A 25,137-nucleotide genomic window follows, 5' to 3' on the forward strand; every position below is an offset into this window, starting at 1 on the left:
AGGCGAATGCAAAACATCACATTACTTGGACAAGATATGCCAGATCGCATCTAGTGTCTTCCTTTGACATCTGTAGGTTGTTGCCCAGTCTTGTGATATTTTTGGATTTTAGACGAATGCAAAATAAATTTCCTGAAATCCCACATATTATAATTTCATTAGAGTAAGTAACCCCTCCCTTATTTCAAAAAAATAGTTACAGTTATCATTCATAGATTATCTAGTTTCTATGGTCTCCAGACGTCATAACTCCTATAGTTCAATACATTATCATTCTACACATCGTGTAAATATTCGAAAATGGAAAGTTAGGCAGGGTTCTTACAAATTCGGTAAGGAATTGATTTTATAAGAATTTCTTTTGTAAAACTGACATTAATGTGATTCTTATCGGTGAAAACAGAATAATTCATACCACGAGTCTTTAATTACGTCTTTCATGCTGCACTATTCTAAGCGAACTCCTACAAAGCCTTCTTTATAAAAGTTTCTACAGCAAACAATAAACCAAGCATCATTGATCCCGTGCATTGTGACAATAGAAAGAAAACCTATTTTTAACTGCTTTGACATTCCGTTCACTTCTTGAATTTGGAACAATGAATTTACAAAGGAGAATGTCTTCTGTATGTATGAGTTGAACATTCCATGCGTGTAGCTTTTCTGGTTCTAACAGAATGTATTATAATGTATGAATAGTAAAAGATCACCTTCTTAAAGTATTATACATATATTGTAAACATTTAGTCTCGTATATAAAATCTTAAGAGTTAGACTAAACGCCCCTTTTATATTATAGGATTTGTTTGTTTTTAAAATAAGAAATATTCCTCTGTTTGAAGTTCGTAGGTGGCTGGACTGATTTGCCTTGTGATTGTGTTCAACACGGTAAAAACAACTATTGATGCTATATGTGATTAAATTTGAAAAGAGTAAAAAAAAAAAAAAAAAAAAAAAGCTCAAACACTTCGCCGAAATCCCGTGTTTGAGAGTTTTTGCGAATATAAGAGTCATTTAAATCGATCGATATTAGAAGGAAGAGATTTCTGGCCAAATTTTTAGATATATGTTTTTCCAAAATGTGTGGTTTCCGTTCTTGTAATTAATTTTTGTCACCAATCAAGTGATTGACTTAAGCAGCAAAGGCATTACATAGACTAATATGACAGGACTCCACGAGCCATGGAATCACCTTTGTGTCTGAAAATGGATTTGATCCGACATCCTTCTAATCAAACTGCTGGAAAGCTGAACACCACGCCGTCTTTTGACTGGAATACATATCACCGCTCTCTGAAATAAAATTTGTATTTAAAAGTTTTGGAAAAAAAACCCCAACACATTTAAATTTTGCAGAAGTCCCAGTTTTGAGAATTGAGGATCATTTGAATCGATCAATATAAGTGGTAAGAGTTTTCTGATCTAATTAAAAACGTATTTTTCACTGTAGAGCAGGTTGTCGTTGACATTGACACCGCAGCTGTTACGGATAGTAGCCACAACAACACAACAACAGCTTGAAAATACCGTATAGAAACTTGCATGTGTACAGTAAATCCCATGAGTATTCATTCAACCGACCGGAAATTGGAATCGTAATCAGGCAATCTAATAATTTGATCTTTACCCTTTCTAATTTGGCACTCACGCTCCATTGAGTTACGTAGCCATATATTTTCGGATGAAATTGACCATTAAAACGTATTTATAGAAGGGACGAAATTGACGTCACTCAGCTATGTTGTCCTTTGTTTTTGTTTTTAGACGGACATTTTGCTGATTAATTCTCACTAAATTTTATAAATCAGACTATAAACGTTAAAGTTTGCACATAGTTTTGTGTTTTGTTTATTGGTAAGTTGTATCAGGCTGGCGAATGTTATGAATATTTTACCTGAACACACAGCATCAACATATTCGAGATGACCGATCAGCTATCTCTTCAACTTTTATTTAAGCCAATAAAATAACTGAAAATATTTTGCAATCACTGAATAATTTTATTTTACTTAACAGGTTCAATGCACTATTCAACGAGTTTTTTTGTTGTTTTTTTTCTAGAAAATGATCGGATTTTCCAAGAATAGGGGTGGAATAATTTCCTTGATAATGCCGTACAATAGCAAAATCTATTTTTTAAAAACAAGTTTTAGCATAAAAGTTTAATAAGTTGTCGGTAGTTTAAGATGACACATGATTTTCAAATTGTCTTGAACCTGATTCTTGTTTGAGGTATCATGTTTTATTCTACAAAATAGTAACGCGTAATGATATTAAGTTACATTAATAATTTATGACGTTAGATAATCAAACATTAAATTTCACTAAAATCAGATTTTTAAAAAATTGAATTATAATATTAGTATTCTCGTAATTTTATTTTATCAGAGATATCAAAATCGAAATCGATTGAGGCATAGAATAAAAGAATTCTTACTCTTTTGCGTTTTGGAATTGGAACTATGTTCCCAAAGCGCACTCGCAATTCGAAAAGGCAAGAGTATAAGAATATAACCGTACAACAGACTAGCTATTTGCCGAGTTGGTCTATTGTTATAATATGAAAAATAATGCTTTGTGGTGAACATTATACAAAGGCGCGTTTTGTCTTTGTGCGACTGTGTCTATTTAGACCGCATCTGGGATACAACATGAAAGACTAACCTCCACTCGTTCGTACTCTGGAAAAACCCATATTAAAAAATTTGGCCAGAAAACTCGTCCTTCAAAAATCGATCGATTTAAATGGACCTCATCTTGGAAAAAACTCTCAAACCTGCGACTCCGCGAAGACCCAGGTTTAAGAGTTTTTTCCTAGATGAGGGTCATTGAAATCGATCAATATTTGAAGGACGAGTTTTCTGGCCAAATTTTTATAATATGGGTTTTTCCAGAGTACGGCAGGACTAGGTTGGTAACTAAGTCCGAGACAACATAGATTTAAATGTCTTCATTACACACGAAATGTAAATTCGATTTATTTAGAAGATAGTCAATCTGTTTTACCCCGATCTCAATTGAGATTTGATAGAATTACATGTTATACCTCCGACTCCACCGCTCCCTTCCCTTGTATCATGCTCTCTCTCTCTCTCTCTCTCTCTCTCTCTCTCTCTCTCTCTCTCTTCCAGTTTATCCCTCCTTATTTGGTATCTTTATCTAATTCTCTTCATTTGTATTGCTTATTTGTCTTATATATTACACCTATTCTATTCTTAGATTTTCCTGCCTACGTGTCTCGTGCCTCACACGCAGACCTATAAATTATTGTTTTAACATCTTTTTTTCTTCTCACAACTTTCCCCCAACCTAAGATCTCCTCTCTGACAAAAAACGATCCATCTCAATCTCAACAGCACGTCAATGCAATCTCGTGAGACAGATGACACACTTGAGCGCCAAGACCATCGCATGCTAGTGATCCGGATGGTGCAAATTACGACGTCACGTGGTTCCATTGGGACTCGCTAATTGGTTCAGACTTATTGCCTTTCGCTGATACTATAAGGTGTAAATTATTGAACAGATGACATCGCTTAGTGGTCCATGAACACCCTGAAGGCAATGTATCTGACTTCTATCTCAATCTTTCCATGCGTTCCTCGTGTAAATATTTTAAAAAGTTTACACCTCCTGAATTGAGACTTGTCTTTTTCTTGTTTCTTTCTTTTGTCCTGATTAACTTTGGCGTAGTGATTCCAATTGAGTTCGCTTTCCCCGGTTTAAAGATTGTCTATGGCATGCTCTTTATTGAAATAAAAACATTGTCCACGACTGAACTGAACGCCCGAAAGTGATATAAATAGGAGAATATGGCGTTTGCCAAAGACCATATCAGATTCGAAACCTCTCAAAAATTATAGATAGAAAATAATCGTTTCGCCCGCTTTCAACAGACGTAACAACTCTCATGGGGAAAAGGAGAAGGAGCAGGGTGCGTTTAATTAAAAAAGATGAATGGGTGTTGACACTTCAAAAACCCGACACAGGGGAGACTTATTGCTGGCACTCCAATCAACAGACAAAATCTTTAACAAGGTTGTCTGTCTTATTCTTTACCCAGTGTGTAAATAATAATATATTTTCCTCTTATGTCTTTGAAAATTCTGTTTCCATAATTTTCGTATGATCTTGAAGTTTTGGTGTTCCTTCATAGTTGAGGATCATGACATTATTTAGTTTGGTAATGCTTGTTAAACTATTGGAAGTTGTCCTATTTATGCAAGAATCGACACACGTGTGACTAAACTAAAATTATGCTAAGCAAATAGTCAAATGGATGGAAAGATACAAGAGAGAGTAACTTGATCCTAAACTTCACAACAAGGAGTAAGAGATCCTTCAATGTTGCCCCAATCGGAGTAAAAGTCAGTAAGAGTTACTTGACCTTCCTTGTCGCTCTACTGTTACTTCTCATATTTTGAGCGGCTGTTAGGATTTTGTATTCTTAGAAAATGCATGTTGTTTACAAATAAAATCTTTACTAGTGTTTTTATTGGCCCTTGAATGTTTTGATCCCAAGTTGCTTTTTTATGTGTTGCATATCGTCGGAGAAAAGGGAAGCCATTAGTGGCCACTTTGAACCAATAGTTATAAGAGACACATTATTTGGTGAAAAACAATACATCATTTTAGGTAGTTACAATATGACAAGTGTAATGTATAGTTTACATTCAACAGTTTGTAATATTGAATAGAGGATATGTCCTGTTTTCAGACATTCTAAGGATCCAAATCCAGTCTTATTCAGTTTTATTTTATTATACTTGAGTTGCTCTTATCTGAAAACATCTTATCTTTGATCAATATACATAGTCTACCCTTGCGTACCTGATCTACCCTTTGCATACACGATCTGCCCTCGAGTGCATAATTTAGCCTTAAGTACATAAACTACCCTTTGCATACACGATCTGCCCTTGAGTGCATGATTTAGCCTTGAGTACATAATCTACCCTTGCGTACCTGATCCACCCTTGCATACACCATCTGCCCTTGGGTACCTGATCTACCCTTGCATACACCATCTGCCCTTGAGTACCTTAACCACCCTTGCATACACCATCTAATCTGCCATTGAGTACATGATCTACCGTGGCATACACCATCTGCCCTTGAGTACATAATCTACCCTTCCATACACCATCTGCCCTTGAGTACATAATCTACCCTTCCATACACCATCTGCCCTTGAGTACATAATCTACCCTTCCATACACCATCTGCCCTTGAGTACATAATCTACCCTTGCATACACCATCTGCCCTTGAGTGCATGATTTAGCCTTGAGTACATAATCTGCCCTTGAGTACCTGATCTACACTTGCATACACCATCTGCCCTTGAGTACATAATCTACCCTTGCATACACAATCTACCCTTGCGTACATGATCAAGCCTTGCATACATGATCTACCGAGAGTACATGATCTACACTTGTCGATTGAGGCCATTACTACCCACACTATATTAAACCATCAACAGCGCAACAATATTTGTTTCAAATTACAATTAAATTTCAAAGGTTTATGTAGGCAATTGCCAATATGATATATAGATTTGCATAGAATTTCCAATCAGTACAGGTAAAATCAATAACTAACCAAAGGAAACTACCAAAACTGATTAAATAGATAAATACATACATAAGATAGATAGCTATATATTATATATTATATATATATATATATATATATAATATATATATTATATTATAGGGATATATATATATATATATATATATATATATATATATATATATATATATATATATATATATATATATATGAATATAATAAATAAATAAACAAACAAAAAATACATAATAAACGGAATGACAATATCTCCTTACAATGATCTTGTCAGGATTATAGAAGGAACGAAATTGATGTCATTAACCTAATTATTGTTTTTTGCTTGTTTGTTTTTTTACAGCCATGTTAACTCTATCAATCAGAACTATAAACGTCCAAGTTTACACATAGATTTAAGTGTCGGTACGTTACATTCCGCTGGTGGATGTTGTGAGTATTTACCTAAACGCATAACATCAATAAACCGGTCCATTTAAACATGGCAACATGAACAAGAAAGCTCCTTCGTCATCGCCATAATAATCGTTCTCTTGGTGAAAACGGTAATATTTGATCTCAAGTTAGATTAAAATCGTAACCGGTATGCAAAGGTTGAATCCATGACACAAGTCATTTTCTCGACATCAGTCTGGACCTATCTACTTCCGTTTTACCCTGGGGGTTCCTATCTCTGATGGTGGACTTACTTCTGCCTTGGAAAAAAAGGGATGGAGACATGTTTGGGTGATCGTTTTCTTATCAGGAGAGAGATATGGAGATAGGCAGAGAGACAGATATATATATATATATAATATATATATATATATATATAATATATATATATATATATAATATATATATATATGTATATATATAAGAAAGAAAGATATACAGGGAAGAGGGAGAGAGAGAGAGAGAGAGAGAGAGAGAGAGAGAGAGAGAGAGAGAGAGAGAGAGAGAGAGACAGAGAGGAATAGAAAAAAAAGGGGAAGGCAGAACTCTAAAACGGAAAAAAGATGGAGAGAAAAGAGAGGGGGTGGAAAAGAAAGAGGGGGAAGACGACAGAGAAATGGAAGTGGAGGAAGGAGGAGAACGACGACGACGAAGACGACGAGGAGGATCAGGAGGAGGATCAGGAGGAGGATCAGGAGGAGGAGGAAGAGGAGAGGAAGAAGTAGAAGAAGAAGAGAAAGAAGGAAAAAAAAACAGGAAAAGAAGGGAGAGTGAATGTAATGGAGCAAGACGGTTGAAGTGGGGAAAGGGAACAAGGGAAAGAACAAGAGAGATATATAGATAGATAGATAGATAGATAGATAGATAGATAGATAGATAGATAGATAGATAGATAGATAGATAGATAGATAGATAGATAGCTAGAGAAAGTGAGAGAGAGGGGGGGGGGAATAGAGGAGTATAAAGTGTAGTGTTATTTTACATAGGACCAAAAAAAATAATGATAAATACCCTTATTATTATTATCATCGTCATCATCATCATCATCATCATCATCATCATCATCATCATCATCATCATCATCATCATCATCATCATCAACATCATCATAATTATTATTATTACTATTATTATTATTATTATTATTATTATTATTATTATTATTATTATTATTATTATTATTATTATTATTATTATTAATTATTATTATTATTATTATTATTATTATTATTATTATTTATTATTATTATTATTATTATTATTATTATTATTATTATTATTATTATTATTATTATTATTATTATTATTATTATTATTATTATTATTATTATTATTATTATTATTATTATTATTATTATTATTATATTATTATTATTATTATTATTATTATTATTATTTATTATATTATTATTAAATTATTATAACAGTTATTATCAACATGATTATTGTTAAGCCACTATAAATCTCACAGTGAACTGGTATCGATCGATATGAGACACTTTACTCCCTCCCTCTCCTTCCATTGTCATTGTGACTTTAATTTGTGTGGGTGGCTCTGGAATAACATACTCAATACTCACATTCATCATTCCATTAAGCTAATCTAACAGAGACTCTTATTTCACAAAGCTACGAACATTCTTGTATATATTTTCTTTTCTTTTATTGAAATACGTTTTCCAGATCGAAAATAATGGATAATTTTTTCCTATTCATCTACGTTTCCATTGCATTAAGCATACATTTTCCTTCATTCCGTTTTTATATATATTTATTTCTGCTTTATTTTTTTTTCAGTATTATATTTTATAATGTTTTCTCTAGCTATCAATTTTACCCATAAAACCATCTAAATTTAGTAGCAGGATTTTGGCATTACACTTTGTAAAAGAGCTATAGTTGCATATAACGTATGATATATCACGTACAAATTACAAGAACGCCTGATAGTAGAAGGATTGTTATTTGAGTAAACAAAACAAATCAATTAGCAAATGAAATATACACAAAACATTCCTTCTATAATTACATAATATGTCATCTGGTAGGGGCAGCCGAGGCGTCTCAGTCCGATTATAGAGATGCGAAGGGCTCATAAGTCAAGTACGTCTATGATTAGCCGTTCGTGTAAAATTGCGAGAAACATTATAGATGGTGAATGTGCACAGCACAATAAAATGTAAATGTTGCTGCTTGAAGCTCGAAGAAATAAATAACAATGTGAAATTGAATGTAAGCTTCAATTTAATATACGAAAGAGATCAAATGGACGTTTCGGGTTTCCCCTTTATCAACAAAACAGGTTGGATGAAACACTGCAGACTGTTGTGTTTCATTCATCCTTTGTTGATAAAGGGGAAAGCCGAAACGTCGATTTTATCTGTTTTTGTATATTAAATTGAAGCGTACATTCAATTTCACATTGTTGTTTACAACACACTATAATAAAGTGGAAAAGTTACATTTTTAGTGACAACTAAATGAAATAGACAACGTACAGGTTACTGACTTCACGATTAAACAGAAACACGGGCAATCATCATGGAACATGATTGTAAGTAGCTAAATGTGTCTTTCTAAGTCCATAGTCTATTATCAAATAGAACTAGCAGTTTTGGCAAGTTTATTATTTCATCACCCAATCGAATGACACGAAATGTCCTTTCAACCACAATTCAGACTCCAAATTAAATGTTCACTCTTCACACCCAAACATTTTTTGACACCAAAAATATCTATTTCTTGTTAATCCTAATGTATCTAGATATAGAACTGTTTGTAATGCCAATAGTGTTTTGATGCAATACTTTCAAATTTCATTCCAACTACACAAACCGCTCGTTGACATAGAGACTTAGTTCTCTAGTTTTCACGATGACAATCAATTTCCAATAAAACCGGGTTCCAAATTCGAAATCTTTATGATTTCTCCTCATGTATAACATTATTTATTCATACCTGACAGATTAAATCTCAGACTAAATCTCAGGCTTTGGACACTGACTTTTACCAGAAAATGAAATGTGCGGTTTAGTTTGATCTTCCTAAAACCAAGATGCCTAATGGACTCCTAAATGTAACCATATATTTTATTTTCTCATCACAACAGTTCTTACTTTCTCGACGACCTATATATAAGTACAACATGTGGGTGTTCCTAAACTAGATTAGATGATTGAGACAATGATAAATGCCAAGATCTTAATCTTGTCCACAAAACTGACATTGTGATGAAAAATAAATGTGCAGTCATGATGTTATTTGAATCAAATGTTAATCTGATTAGATTTGTTTGGTATTTCAAGAAAAATATCAGATCATCAAAATATTAATTTACGTTTTCATCATTCTTTCTATTCAAACAAGTTGTCAGTGGATTTAGTAAGAAAAACCATTTTGAATCATTTAAAAGTCGCGTTCGTTTTCAAGATTCTTTGTATTTATTTCAAAACGAAATTTCCGTGAGGTCTTGTTAAGTTAAAACCATTTGGAATCTCAATAGTCAGGATGGGAAAGTCTGTATTCTCAAAATGTGATGAACCCCCCAACCCCGCTGAGTTTTAAAATGACTTTCTGAACATGTCCAAACAATATGGCGAGGAGAAAAATGAAAAAAAGAAATAGGTCTCCTTTTTTTCCAATTACGCCATTAAGCTTCGATGTCGCTGTATGGGCTCTGTGGAGTTCCTCATTTCGTGGAAACGACAGCTAACACGTTAATTTTCTAAGGTTTCTTGCAGGCTGCGATGTTTTCTTGAATTAGTCACACCAAGACTGTTGTCACTTTATATCAGATTTTAACCAATTAACTGCCGTTCTCCGGAAAGAGGTATTTAAAAATTTGGCCATAAAACTCGTCCTTCAAATATCGATTGATTTAAATGACCCTCATCTTGGAAAAAATACTCTCAAACCTAGGAACTCGCGAGGTCGTGAATCAAGTCCCGATTTTGGGATCTTTTGCCAAGATGAGAGTCAATATAAGAAGGACGAGTTTTCTGGCCAAATCTTTTTAAATGTGTCTTTCTGAAGTATGGCAAAAAATGAGTTAGAATTCCGATTTTATTAAACACCGATGCGGGTATCTGCATGCCACGAGATTAGTGAAAAATACATAACCATGACAATTTGGTAAAACTTGTCATTTAAAAAGCCCCATAACGCCATATATTAAGAAAACCTGATATAGCCAGGGTATTTGTCTGCACAAAAAGACGCCTGTGTTTGTTTTCTTATTTGGCTTTTTGTTTTTTGCTTACATTGGGCATTGTTTTAATGGAAATAGAGTCTTACAGAAGTTCCTCATAAGCTTGAGGTATTGCATTATTTTAATATCTAAATCAATGGAGGTTCAACTCATCATCATCATCATCATCATCATCATCATCATCATCATCATCATCATCATCATTATCATCATCACCATCATGATAATCATCACCGTCATCATTATCATCATCATCATCATCATCATCATCATCATCATCATCATCATAATCATCATCATCATCATCATCATCATAATCATCACCGTCATCATTATCATCATCATCATCACCATCATCTTCATCATCATCATCATCATCATCATCATCATCATCATCAAAATCATCACCATCATCATCACCGTCACATCATCATTATATATATATATATATATATATATATATATATATATATATATATATATATATATATATATATTGTCATTACAAAGTATTTGACAATGGAAAAATAAAATTTTCAAGAAAAAAACATAGTAATTTTCTTTTCTATGCCGGGATCCCCATATTATCCACCTCTTATCCTCTTTAACCCCCCATTCAAAAGTATTGACTCAATCGAACGGTGGGGATCATTTCAGCACTGTCTATCCGTGTGGTCTTCATTCTTCATGTATTCCTAACGTTTTTTATTTATATAATAACTTTCTCCACAAGTCCTCTTGTCCCTTATATAATTTGATAAAGATCTAAACCCAAACTGAAGAGGAATGATGAGAGATATGTAAATATAGCTTCTATTTATCTAGACCTGCCCAGTTTTTCTGACTTGGGAGATTTCTCGATAGGATTGACCACCAAAGTTGTGGGTCAATCTTTTATTATTGAGTATAATCAAATGTACTACTCCAAATAGCAAAGGTTGTAGGACTCAGAAAATCTAAATGCCATTTTATCTTATGTAAATGACAGATTTATATATTCAGTTTTTTTTCTAATACAGGGAGTTGTTTGTGTCTGTTTTGTGATATTGAGATTTAATTTCTCGTTTCCACTACCTTAGTCATATAGTCACGATTATATTGAACTCTATGTATATGGTTAATGATGTTATATAAATAACTTGGTTTTGATTCCATGTTTTATGTTTCATAAGCAGGTTGTCACAATGTTTTTCATATTCAAAATGAAGCTATTGGCACATACAAATAATATGATAAAAGCTAAGAAGCTTGACTAAGTAATCATAACGTATTCAATAACAATAACAAAGAAAAAACAACAACAACAACAACAACAACATATCTGTGGTAGTCGGAAAAAAAGATGTTTTAATAACACGTCCTTCAAATACCTATCAATTAAAATAACCCACACCTTTCTATGAAAAAAATCAATTTTCAAACCTGTGTGTGTGTGGGGGGGGGGGGGTCGCATTTTGCAATAAAAGACCGAGACAGACAGAATTAATAAAGAAAAAAATATGCAAAATCTTCCAGGACAACAATCTGAAAATTACCATCGAAGCCAACAAATCGACTTCCTAGACATAACCATCAAACTAAACGACGGCACCTATCAACCATTTTCAAAACCCAACAACACCCCATCGTACGTCCATGGACATAGCAATCATCCGCCATCTATAATAAAAGAAACATCCCATTAACAAACGACGATCTAATAACTCTACAAACAACAACATATTTAACGATGCAATCCCACCATACACAACGCACTACAAAAAAGTGGATATAACTACAAACTAAAATATGAGGAAGAGACCATTACCACCTCAACAAAAAAAATGACAAAGAAAACGACATATAACATGGTTCAACCCACCCTACAGCAAGAATGTGACAACTTCTATCGGTAACAAAGTCTTAAATCTACTACAAAAATGCTTCCCTCCCGGCCACGTTCTACACCCAATCATGAACAAAAACACCATCAAAATAGGATACACCTGCATGCCAAACATACAAAACATTATTTCCTCCAACAATCAACGAAAACTATCACAGTCAGCTCAGCCCAGCAACAAGCTAGAGAAAAAATGCAACTGCAGGACCCAGGCAACATGCCCTCTAAACGGCAATTGCCTGACTCAAAACGTTATTTATCGAGCCACAGTTACACGACCAGACACACCAAAACATAAACATACATTGGCCTCACAGAGTGTTCATTCAAAACCAGATACAACCTGCATAAATCTTCCTTCAGGAACATACACAAACGATACTCTACCACACTAAGCGAACACATTTGGAACCTCAAAGAAAAAAACATACAACACAGCATCACATGGAAAATCATCTCCAGAGCACAGTCGTACTCCCCCTCGTCTAAGATTTGCAACCTATGCTTAGAAGAAATATTCTTCATCATCACAAAACCAAACATGGCAACACTCAACAGAAAAAACGAACTAACATCCTCATGCAGACATAGAAATAAACACCTTTTATGTAATTACGAACATCCATAAACGTCCATAATCTAGAAAAATACGAAAAACACAAAAATTTACTTTCACTCCCACTTCCTGATGAGAGCTAACGATCGATACAATGTTGTAGAAGTTAAATAATCTTATTTATACTTGAAATGTTTATATATATATATATATATTATATATATATATATATATATATATATATAATATATATATATATATAAATGTATATATGTATGTATAGTATATATATATATATGTATATATAGGTATATATAAATATACATACATATATATATATATATATATATATATATATATATATATATATATATATATATATATGCACACACACACACAAGTTTGAATTGTTTTTGTTCATCAGGGTTTATTTTAATATAGATACAGATCCTGTTAACGCTGTGCGTGAGCATAATTATCAGTATTGAAATGACATTTTAGATATTAAAAAACTGTAGAGATGAATGAATTAAGGAGAGGTGTTGTTATTCCATGTGTATCTAGATCCGAATCTTTTCATTAGGTTGTGCAGCATAAAACCACCTGATATTTACAACAAAAGAGAAAGAAAGAAAGAAAGAGAGAGAGAGAGAGAGAGAGAGATAGAGATAGAGAGAGAGAGAGAGAGAGAGAGAGGAGAGCGAGAGAGAGAGAGAGAGAGATGCGCACTGTTATTTAATTAGCCTCGTTTATGGTGGGTGCAGAAGACAGTAAAATTAATGTCACCCATCCTGCATCTCAATAACATAATATTAGCTAAGGCCATAGCCAAATTATTGACAAAAGGAAGCAATTGTCAAGGGACACTCGTTCTATTTCTATTTGTTATAGGCTTGTTATAGGCTTGGCAGACTCAAAATCGGGCAGTAAAGGCTTTCCATGAGCACTACTAACGACTACTCACTAGGCGGTGCAAAAACCAAATTATGACGTCAAATTGCCAGCCTTTTTGGGTTTCAGTGTCAGGCTATAACATAACGATGTCTGCGCTCTGAAGCACTGCACTACATTAAAATTTACAAATAAACAGTTTGCCAACGACAAGCTTTATTATTTTCAAACTACGTATCTAGTACGTACCCTGCAAATTTCTGTTTCAGCAATTACCGTATGAATATTAAATGCTGACAAAGGTGTGTTATTTCAAATAATCTACGGTTTTTGGTTGTAGGGATATTTCATAGAGTGGCAGACCGCAGCCATCGTTAACTTACAACCTGACACTAGAACACTCTATGACTTATAGTTTGACGTCATTTTTCAAGTTTATGCAACGTCTGGTGGATAGTGGGTCGTATCGTAGCCATCGTTATGTTATAGCCTGATACTGAAATCCAAAAGGACTGGCAGTTTGACGTCATTATTTGGTTTTTGCACCGCCTAGTGAGTTGTCGTTAGTAGAGCTCATGGAATCAAGTTATTTCATTGTTTGAACTATTGAATAAAACACATGATTTGTTTTCTTTTGTGGCAAAAGACTGGCATTTTGACGTCATTTTTTGGTCAGTATCAGGCGATAACTATACGAAGGCCACGGTAGTATAGCTCAATGAAACAAGTGATTCCATTGGTTGACCTATTGAGAACAACTCATGATTTGTTTTCTTTTGCGGCCAAAGACCTGTCTTTTGTTTGATGTCAATTTTTGTCAGTGGCAGGCTTTGAGTTAACGAGGGCCACGAGTAGAAGGATCTGAGCTCAGTTTACAAATCACATGAAATGTTACCACCACAACGCTTCATAATACCGTATCGTATCGTTTAAGAGCTAATAGGTTCTAAAAACCTCTGTGTAACTTTTATTCTAGATGCAATTTATCAATTATATAAAATATTATTCATTGTCAATTAATTGATAATATTCAGAATTAAATATCTAATACATAATTAAGTGTCATATTCAATATTCGTAGTATAATTAACTTACTCTATTTACATTCGTTTGGCATGTCCAACTTGTACAGTTGAGAGTTTCAAATAATTGATTTACAAAATACAATAATATTCAATGTCATGTTGCATTATTCGTCAAGATCAAATAATATGAGTTATTATTATAAGTGCAGATATCATTGTCAAAACATTACTTCAGTGGTGATAAATTGTATATCTAATTTATCCGACCAGTGCCCTTTTTGGATTCAAATCGTTCAGAATGTCAGCTCTGTTATCTCTGTCCTTTAGCTTGTCTGACGAAGTGAGCTGACCAACTTCCCTGTCTTAGTATTACAGTGTCAAATTAATACTCTTCTGATTGCTAAGGTCCTCTCTCTCTCTCTCTCTCTCTCTCTCTCTCTATCTCTCTCTCTCTCTCTATCTCTCTCCCCCCCCTCTCTCTCTTTCTGTCTCTCTCTCTCTCTCTCTCTCTCTCTCTCTAATCTGTAGAAGATCACCTGTGGAAATAACACTAGGTTGAAGTGAAAAGAATAAGTAGAATATTAATTATTTTTAAGTATAAAAAAAGTCATCTTCCTTTTTGAGGGTATTTATTAAAACAATTTTAACCCTCTCCTTACCAGCCATTTTCAAAATTTTTCCCAAAAATTCACAAATACTCAACACAAAATCACCCATTTCTTACTCAATCTGAAAAGTAACAAGCACATTCTATACATAATATTGTTTGACATTATGAGCTCTATTACAGAATGTCACGTTTTTATAGCTATAGCAAAAATAAATTATGAAATCTGGATGAGATAAGTGACGGTTGCATCGTAACAAATGTGACGATTTTCCAATGGGTGGTAAGGAGAGGGTTAAATAATGTAACTGAATATTAAATATACAACCTTAATGATAAGGTTCATCTCGACTTGATGTCATTTATTTTGCGACCATCAGTCAAATATTTTTGCGTGAATTTAGTTGGTTTTCTGCGCACTCCACGGGTTGGGTATCTCATATCAACTGATGTTTCTGTACGAAGCGGTTACATTCGCGCGACTGTAATCTATAGATGGTATGCTTTTAGGTAAAATACTCACAACATCCATAGGTCATATAACAAATACCAACGCACAAAACTATGGGTAACCTATAGATAGTTCGAAGATGACGTCATTCCGGTCTTTGTTATTGTTTTTTGCCATCCGCGTTTATGAGTAATGCTCACTGAACTGTATTAACCTGACTATAAACCTTCATGGATACACACAGTTTTGTGTGTTGGTCCGTTATACTTCCGGATGGCAATGTTATGAGCTTCTTAGCCAAGCGCATACTATCTATAACGTTTATAGAAGGAACGAAATCGACGTCACTCAGTTCTTTGTTATTCTTTTTAACCAGCCATTTTTATGATTAATTCTCACTAAAGTTTATTATTCAGACTATGAACGTTCAAGGTTACACGCAGATTTGTGTATCGTTCGCGTTACGTTATATACAGCTGGCGGATGTTATGAGTTTTTTTAACTAAACGCATAGCATCAATAGTCTGATATAATTTAACAGGTTGTCTAAATCGATAACAATGAGCTGAGTGACTTCAACTTCGTTCCATCTATAGGAGCGGATGCGGCGTTGGTTTACAACATCTCTATGGACCGGTGACTCCAGCACCGCAATAATATTTAAGAGTGTTTGCCGTTTGGTATCCCAGCACCTACGAATATTATGTGACTGATTATTGGATTCAATAGTCTGATGTCACGTCCGCCCAGCAACGAGCAGCTTGGTTCTACACAAAGAAAATCGGTACTTTTACTCTTCATGCTGGCTAGAACTTTTTCACATGTCATATGATCAGAATGTATAAAAGTCACAACATGATCAGATGTATAATGTTTTTCTTCTCTGGATACACAGTTATGCTCCGCCATTGTTCCGATAGTTTAGAACCAGTTACTAAGTTACTATGCGTGATTACGAGGGAAGGGACGTCACGGCTGTTGAAGTCTATTTTGAAGTTTTTCAGGTTGATGGCGGCCGAATCGGATTCAGTAGTCTGATGTCACGCCGCCCGGCAACGGCAGCCATCTTGGTTCTAAACAAAGAAAATCATTACTTTTTATTCTTCATGCTGGCTAGAACTTTTCATGTCTTGTGATCAAAATGTATAAAAGTCAAAACATAATCAAATTTATGTTTTTTTTCCCCCTCTGGATACGCTTTTATGCTCTCCGGAGAAATATTTCATAAGGGCGTCCGCCATTGTTCCGATAGTTTAGAGCCAGTTACTAAGTTACCATGCGTCATTACGAGGGAAGTGACGTTACGACTGTTGAAGAGTATTACAGGCTCAGCCTACAGTATGGGATTGTAAAAGGACAAAGCTAGAGGGGGCATGTTTGAATAATAATATGTATGTAATACGATATAGTAATTTAAGTTTATAGATTATGATCAACAGCCTCTTCCCAGTGAGAGCTGATTAACATGTTCGTTCTTCACAAATAGTTGATGATTCCATAGGCACAATAATCATTTGTTTTTGTCTTTGGTTTTTTTTTTTTTTTAATGTGAGTACTGCATAGTTTCGTGATGTTAAGGCTTGTGGTGGAATGACTGCTCTATAACCGTTTCTCGGTTCGTGATATTACAACCAACCAGGCAATCGTCTCCACAACAAATTTACATGAATCAGCGTTGCGAAATAAAGAGGAAGAAATGAGAGGGAGAAGAAAGAGATAGAGAGAGAGAGAGAGAGAGAGAGAGAGGGAGGGAGAGAGAGAGAGAGAGAGAGAGAGAGAGAGAGAGAGAGAGAGAGAGAGAGAGAGAGAGAGAGAGAGAGCCTGTCAGGGTAAGGGGGAGAGAGCGACAGATAAAACAGCAAATAACCATGGATAGGGGGCGGGGGGGGGGGAGCAAAGGAGAAAAATAAGACCATTTGATAAGACACATAGATGGAATGGAATTGACGTCATTCACCTCTTTGTTATTGTTTTTTAATGATACGATTATTGATGCTGTGCGCTTTTGAATTTACTCACAACATTCCGCTAGGCGGAGAAAGCGTACCAAAGCACAAAAATGTGCATTACATTGAATGTCTCAAGAATACAATTTAGTGAGAACTACTCCTAAAAATGGCAGTTTAAAAACAATAACAAAGCTGAATGACGTCAATTTTGTTCTGTCTATAAACTTTCATGGTTACATTACACACAGTTGTGTGTGTTGGAGGGTGGGTGAATTTCATTTTTTTAATGTTAAAAATTTTTCTCTCAGGCGCCGAAAAGATTTCTAAACATTTAAGACGTGTTATTTTGTGTCCTTTTTTCTTTTAGGTATTACCAACAAGATCTTCATGACTACAATAACAACGCACGTATCTGTCAAGCTAAAATGCTTTGGATCCACTGAGAGAGGGACAACTCTTTTGTGACTGCTACAGGAGGGTAAGGCTATGTTCTATGATGATGACTATAATAATAAAAACAATAATGAGAATAATAATAATAATAATAATAATAATAATAATAATAATAATAATAATAATAATGATATTTATTATTATTATTATTATTATTATTATTATTATTATTATTATTATTATTATTATTGTTTTTATTATTATTATTATTATTATTATTATTATTATTATTATTTATTATTATTATTATTATTATTATTATTATTATTATTATTATTATATTATTATTATTATTATTATTATTATTATTATTATTATTATTATTATTATTATTATTATTATATTATTATTATTATATTATTATTATTATTATTATTATTATTATTATTATTTATTATTATTATTATTATTATTATTATATTATATTTGCAAGTTTATTAAAGAATAATAAACACTTTTTATTACACCTGGAGTTGGATTTCGAGCTTGATTTAACACAAGAATTGCTGCTTTTCTTTTATAAAATTCTCTTATTCATTGTGCATGAAGTAAGTCATTTGGATAAAAACAGTAGCATACTATTTTAAAACAAATAACCAGTTCGCAATCTTAAAGTTTTAATCTTTGACGTAGAATACAACATTAACAAAACTATGGCTGTCAAAAATGTCAAGAGAAAATTCCTTCAGTCCCACAGAAAGTCGATTTTGTTTTATCCAATAATTGGAGCACGTCAAACATCCGAGACATGATCTATAGATAGTTCGAAGATGCGTCACTCAGGTCTTTGTTATTGTTTTTTGCCATCCGCGTTTATGAGTAATGCTCAATGAACTGTATTAACCTGACTATAAACGTTCATGGATACACACAGTTTTGTGTGTTGGTCCGTTATACTTCCGGATGGCAATGTTATGAGCTTCTTAGCCAAGCGCATACTATCTACGTTACAATGGATTATGATATAAATATAAAACTACATTTAATTCTTTATATATACGAATCCCATTCCTTTCCACAATACCCCTTGGAAATTCACGTGATACCTAAAAAAATAAAATAAAATAAAATTCCCTTTATCCATCCCCAAGGGGAAATTTGTCTTTAGGGTCTATTCCAAGGGAAGATTGGAATAACCCAGGCGTAAGCCGCAGTGCAGCGCCGCAAAGTGAGCTAGGGCTAGGTGACTTTGCTCAAGGCCACACAACGCAGCGGCGGGTGATCGAACTCGTTACCTTATGGGTACGAAGCAAAGACCGTACCACTGAGCCACGCTGCCCCCTAAAGTGCACAAGGTAAACGCTACCATCGCATCACGTCAAAAGTTTACATAAATAGAAAATGTCTTTATTTACCCACCTATCCCATCTCTTTCCACATCATCTCGTGAAAACCACACCAGTATCTTATCAAGATATGCAACATCGTTTCATGAATGGTTCAGTCATTACGTATCGTATCGTTTAAGAGCTTTAAGGCTTTAAAAGCCTTTAAGTGTTCTTTGTAACTTTCATTCATAGATAACAGTTTTCAAATATGTAGAGATAGTATGCACTTGGCTAAGAGGTTCACAACATTGCCATCCGGAACTAAAACTGGCCAACACACAAAACTGTGTGTAACCTTGAAGGTTTATAGTCTGGTTAATACAGTTTAGTGAGAAGTACTCATAAACGCGGATGGCAAAAAACAATAACAAAGACATGAGTGACGTCATCTTCGAACTATCTATAGGCCGACAATGACCAACAGTCAATGTTAATCTGACAATTTTCGGGACATATCTCTGTTTAAAATTATTATATCTAACACACAAGTAGGAGAATCTTAGAACAGCCTACATGTATTCTTTATTTACCTATCCCATCTCTTCTAACATTGTCGACAAACGTCATCGCTTTACGTAACAAAATTATCTCATCATGTCAAAAAAGATGTCACGATTACGTGATTTCCGCCGATGCTTGGATAACGTAGTTCCAATGTTTTAGACAAAGATTTGGTTGGACTGTCTGTTTCTCTGATCGTTACCATCCCATCCATACATGAATAATAATCGACCTTTCTAAGACTGGCTTTCAAGTCGACGATCAATTAACATGCAAACATATAATTTGTCAAACTTGGAGACGGAGACAACCACGCAGTCTAACCACCCCCTTCCTTCCGTGGAACGCATTAGTTGTGATTATTTATGCACACAAAAAAATGCCCCTTTCTCATCTTTATTATTTTAGATGACATGATTGACTAAAATTGACAGGAAAAAAAACCAGTTTGAGATCCAGTTTGATATTGCAATAAATAGAAATGTTGCAAAATTAAAATGAATAGGGAACAAAAATATGAACTCAAAAGACTGGCTCCAATCTCACCAGTTGACCGTAGAACTGGATAATACTTTGTACAACTGATTTTCTGGTTTCAGAATGTGGTCCAAGGTTTGCGAATTTTTGCCAAGATGAGGGTTATTCAAATCGATCGATATTTGAAGGACAAGTTTTATGGCCAAATTTTTAAATAAGTGTTTTTTTTCATATGTAAATGTTGCTGCTCGAAGCTCGAAGAAAAAAATAACAATGAATGTAAGCTTCAATTTAATATACGAAAACAGATAAAATGGACGTTACGGGTTTTCCCTTTATCAACAAAACAGGTTTAACAACGCCTCAACTACATTATCTCATTCATCTGCAGTGTTTCATTCATCCTGTTTTGTTAATAAAGGGGAAACCCGTAACGTCCATTTTATCTGTTTTCGTATATTAAACTGAAGCTGCTTACATTCAAATTCTCATTGTTATTTAGTTGGGTTTTTTTTTCCATAATACCTCAGTTCACTGGTAAATGAGCTGCGTGCCCCGACCGAGGTGAGAGTGTGGAAGCGTAGCCATCGTTATGTTATAGCCTGACACTGAAATCCAAAAGGACTGGCATTTTGACGTCATTATTTGGTTTTTGCACCGTCTAGTGAGTTGTCGTTAGTAGTGCTCATGGAAACAAGTTATTTCATTGGTTGAACTAATGAATACAACTCATGATTTGTTTTCTTTTGTGGCAAAAGACTGGCATTTTGACGTAATTTATTGGTCAGTGTCAGGCCATAACTGTACTAAGGCCACGATGGAAGCCTTTGGAGTTAATGACATAATGTAATTGTTATTGAGTAGATCGCTTTACCCAGGCCACATACCAGTTTGGTGGATCCACATATCACTCCTATCCTATTCAATTTCCATTCACACTCTCTTTGGTCTTGTAGTATTAACAAACAAAAACAAGGAAGCAAACAACCAAGACACACAATCCATGGATAATTCTGTTATACTATCACTATAATTAACTTCATTTATAACGTAGGATGAGCTTCTTTAAAAAGAAGTCATTCTCCTCTCTCGGTACGAGGAGAGTGATTAGATTTCTATTTTAAGAAACTTGCCCATCGAGTGTTTTGGATGAATAACAAGTTTCATCTTGTTATGGGAGTGCATTTCTCTCTTATTATGTCTCTTAGTTGTGTTCAATAGAGTGAACACAATTTTGAGGACAACGTTCATGGAAAAAATATTTGAAAGGGTTTAATGGTCTGCGCGAAGTCCCAGGTTTGAGAGCTTTGCCACAAGATGACGGTCATTTAAATTGATGTATATTTGAAGGACGAGTTTTCTGGCAAAATATTTAAACACGAGTTTTTCCAGAGTCCGGCAGATAACTGGATAATTTCCGGCTCGAACCGAATTGTCGTAATGAGATATTTCCTTCACTACCCAGCGACATTCATTCTTATTTGCTCAGATTTTCCACAGCAGATATCTACGAAACAGTCAAAGCACCATGATGCAATGGGAGCGATCTATATTATCTTTTCATGTGCTCGAGGTCATTGGTCACATTGGAATATGTGCTCAAAATGTCCCACATAGTGAAAAATGTTCACAGTTTGAGAAATATCCAACATCACAATTGGTTATTTTGCTCTGCGTGACTCATGGGAATTTTTACATGTTTCATAAATACATCAGTGTGTTTTCATTTATTGAGAAATGTCCAATTGCTGTACAGCAACAAAGCATGTGATCGATGACCAGGTTGGATGAACACATGGATATAGATCGCTCCCATTATGCTCTGGATTTAATTCGTTCGTACCAATGAATTTTAATTATATTAAGGAACAACCGGAGACAGCGATATATAGAGATACGCGAAACTTTTGACGATGCGTTAGGCCATGTCAAGTCGCTAAACATCCTCTCGCTCATAATATTTATATGGAATACAATTGAAATTTGGCTCGGATTTTCGCAGCTTCCTGTATTCAGTTGGGTGATTCCTTCTCAATAAATTCTCTGAGACTATAAAAGTTTTGTGTGAATGTGCGATTGATATAGCGGTCAGAAATGGTGTGCATTTTGTTTAAACACATAACATCAATCCACATATGCCATGTTTCCCGACTCGACATTGAGCACCTAGATACGTAAGGAGCCCATAAGATTCACTTCTCCATAATATTTTCCTTTTAGTCTCCCGAACAACTGTAAGGTTAATTAATGGCAAGACGAGACCATGCCAAACTTGTGCGCTCATCTTCACGAACAATATTATACGATTTTAATGGCCCCATCAATAACTTAGTTTCGTTGTATTATTTCGTTTTATTGTTTACTTTATTTACTTTTTATATTTAGGTTTATGTCACTTTGATATTCCATAATAACTAAAATGTAACATAATAATACTAATAATAATAAATAATAATAATAATAATAATAATAATAATAATAATAATATATATAATAATAATATAATAATAATAATATATAAAATAATAATAATATAATAATAATATTAATAATAATAATAATGATGATGATGGTGATGATGATAATGATGATGAAGATGATGATGGTGGTGATAATGATGATGATGATGATGATGATGATGATGATGATGATGATAATGATGATGATGATGATGATGATGATGATGATGATGATGAAGATGATGATGGTGTTGATAATGATGATGATGATTATGATGATGATGATGATGATGATGATGATGATGATGATGATGATGATGATGATGATGGTGTGATATGATGATGATGATGATGATGATGATGATGATGAAGATGATGATGGTGGTGTATAATAATAATAATAATAATAATAATATATATGATGATGATGGTGATGATGATGATGATGATGATGATGATGATGATGATGATGATGAGATGATGATGATGATGATGATGATGATGATGATGATGATGATGATGATGATGATGATGATGATGATGATGATAATAATAATGAAATGGAAAGCAGTCTAAGTTTTATTTGGCCATGTAATATATTATTACGACCAGCGCCGCCGCTGTAAATCACAGACTAAAGTTACATAATCTCTTTCAGCGTCGTTATTTAGTATATGGTCAAAGATTTGTTGAAAGCCTTTCTAATGGACAACCAGTCTTGCCGCCAATCGATATCATATCACTCAGGGTATTAGGCGTATATTTTCCTTATTTATTGCCAGCAAATACCCGACAGCTTGCCATTTTGTATGACAAAGGAGGTAGTGGTAGTGGTAAGGAAAAAATGGATGGAGGGGGCAGAGGGTGGACACAAGGGGAAATAGTTTACAACATTGAGCACAAAGGTGGTGCAAGACCTTGCATAATAAAACCAATGAATTTCCCTCTTCTCTCTTTGACCCATCACAACTTGCCGCTCTCACTTTTGTTACTTGTCACTGCAGAACCCGAGAGTGAGCAGTCTGTGATGAGCGATGTGAGTAGAATAGGGGAGACGTGAATTGAACGCGAGGACATACGTATAATCTGAAGAGGCAAGAGTGAGCACTGTTGATTCTGTGAAGGCTGATCAAACGAGAGAGTTGGCGACAACAGAGACAGCCATTTGATGAGTGTACTAGATAGCTTGGTGTCTGCACATGCTCGTGTTTAAGAATTGTCTACTGCTGTATTGGTGGTCAGCTGGGATTGGTTGGTATCGCGATGGTGACTTGTTGCTATAGAGATAGGTGATTTCCGACTCAAGTTCTCTCATTCATCGAGCCACAATCACAACAGCACAATCACTACCACTTAGAACATATTAAACGTCCATTCGTGTGAATTTATTATTCTGGGAAAGGATCGACCTGTTTCACTTAGAAGCTTTCATTCACAAAAGGTTCAACTGAGACAAGTGACAATTTTTATATCGAGTTTCGTTTACGAACATGGAGCTGCTATTATTATTCTCAAGTCATTCTTGATCAAGTGTTTTCTAAATTGGGTTATCAACGGAATACATGAAACTCGTTCAGTGTTTGATCCGATTGGAGTTAAAAAGATTTCCATGACGTCACAGAGACTCTAAAATTTCAGGAGGAAACCCGAAAGAACGAAATAGTCGCCCGTCTAACAACATCCGGAGGTTTGTGGCAATTGTAGCAATTTCCCGTGTCTGTGAAAGGTGGGCGAGGAGATGCAGCATTAGAATAATGACCCGTTTTATGTTCTCTCTCAAATGGACGAAATCGCCTGTAACACAATTTGCTGTGACAGTACTGGTTAGTCGTAGTACTAGGCCAAAAAATCGATACTCACCAACCCTAGTCAACACTGTTATTCCGTAGATTTTTAAACCATCGATTTTTTTTTCAACTTTCCAGATTTAATGTTATCCTTCTTTTAGTTGTTTACGGAATATAGTTGTATACCTCGATTGATCTTATGATATCATTAGTAAGGATAAGAATAACAATGATAATGATAGTAGTAATGGTAATGATAATAATAATAATAATAATAATAATAATAATAATAATAATAATAATAATATATAATAATAATAATAATAATAATAATAATAATAAAATAATAATAATAATAATAATAATAATAATAATAATAATAATAATAATAATAATAAGTAAAAGAAGAAGAAGAAGAAGAAGAAGAAGAAGAAGAAGAAGAAGAGGAAGAAGAAGAAGAAGAAGAAGAAGAAGAAGAAGAAGAAGAAGAAGAAGAAGAAGAAGAAGAATGTGAATAATAAAAACAATAAGAGTAATA

At 34.2% G+C, this 25,137-nt stretch overlaps 1 protein-coding gene across 2 annotated transcripts in view; it reads left to right on the top strand.

Moving 5' to 3' along the window:
* Positions 1–25,137, top strand: part of LOC144966322 (prolactin-releasing peptide receptor-like) — a 210,462-nt gene that overhangs the window by 153,004 nt on the left and 32,321 nt on the right. The window contains exon 4 of one of the 2 annotated variants that reach the window (XM_078902572.1): positions 17,962–18,072. The gene's annotated coding sequence lies outside the window, so the exon portion shown is untranslated. Of the gene's footprint in view, positions 1–17,961; positions 18,073–23,922; positions 24,500–25,137 lie in introns of those variants that run through there. The other variant, XM_078902573.1, reaches the window with a different exon arrangement.

The sequence above is a fragment of the Berghia stephanieae genome, chromosome 2 (assembly GCF_034508935.2).
Source record: "Berghia stephanieae isolate SIO BIC M18660-M18661 chromosome 2, UCSD_Bste_1.3, whole genome shotgun sequence".
NCBI lineage: Eukaryota > Metazoa > Mollusca > Gastropoda > Nudibranchia > Aeolidiidae > Berghia > Berghia stephanieae.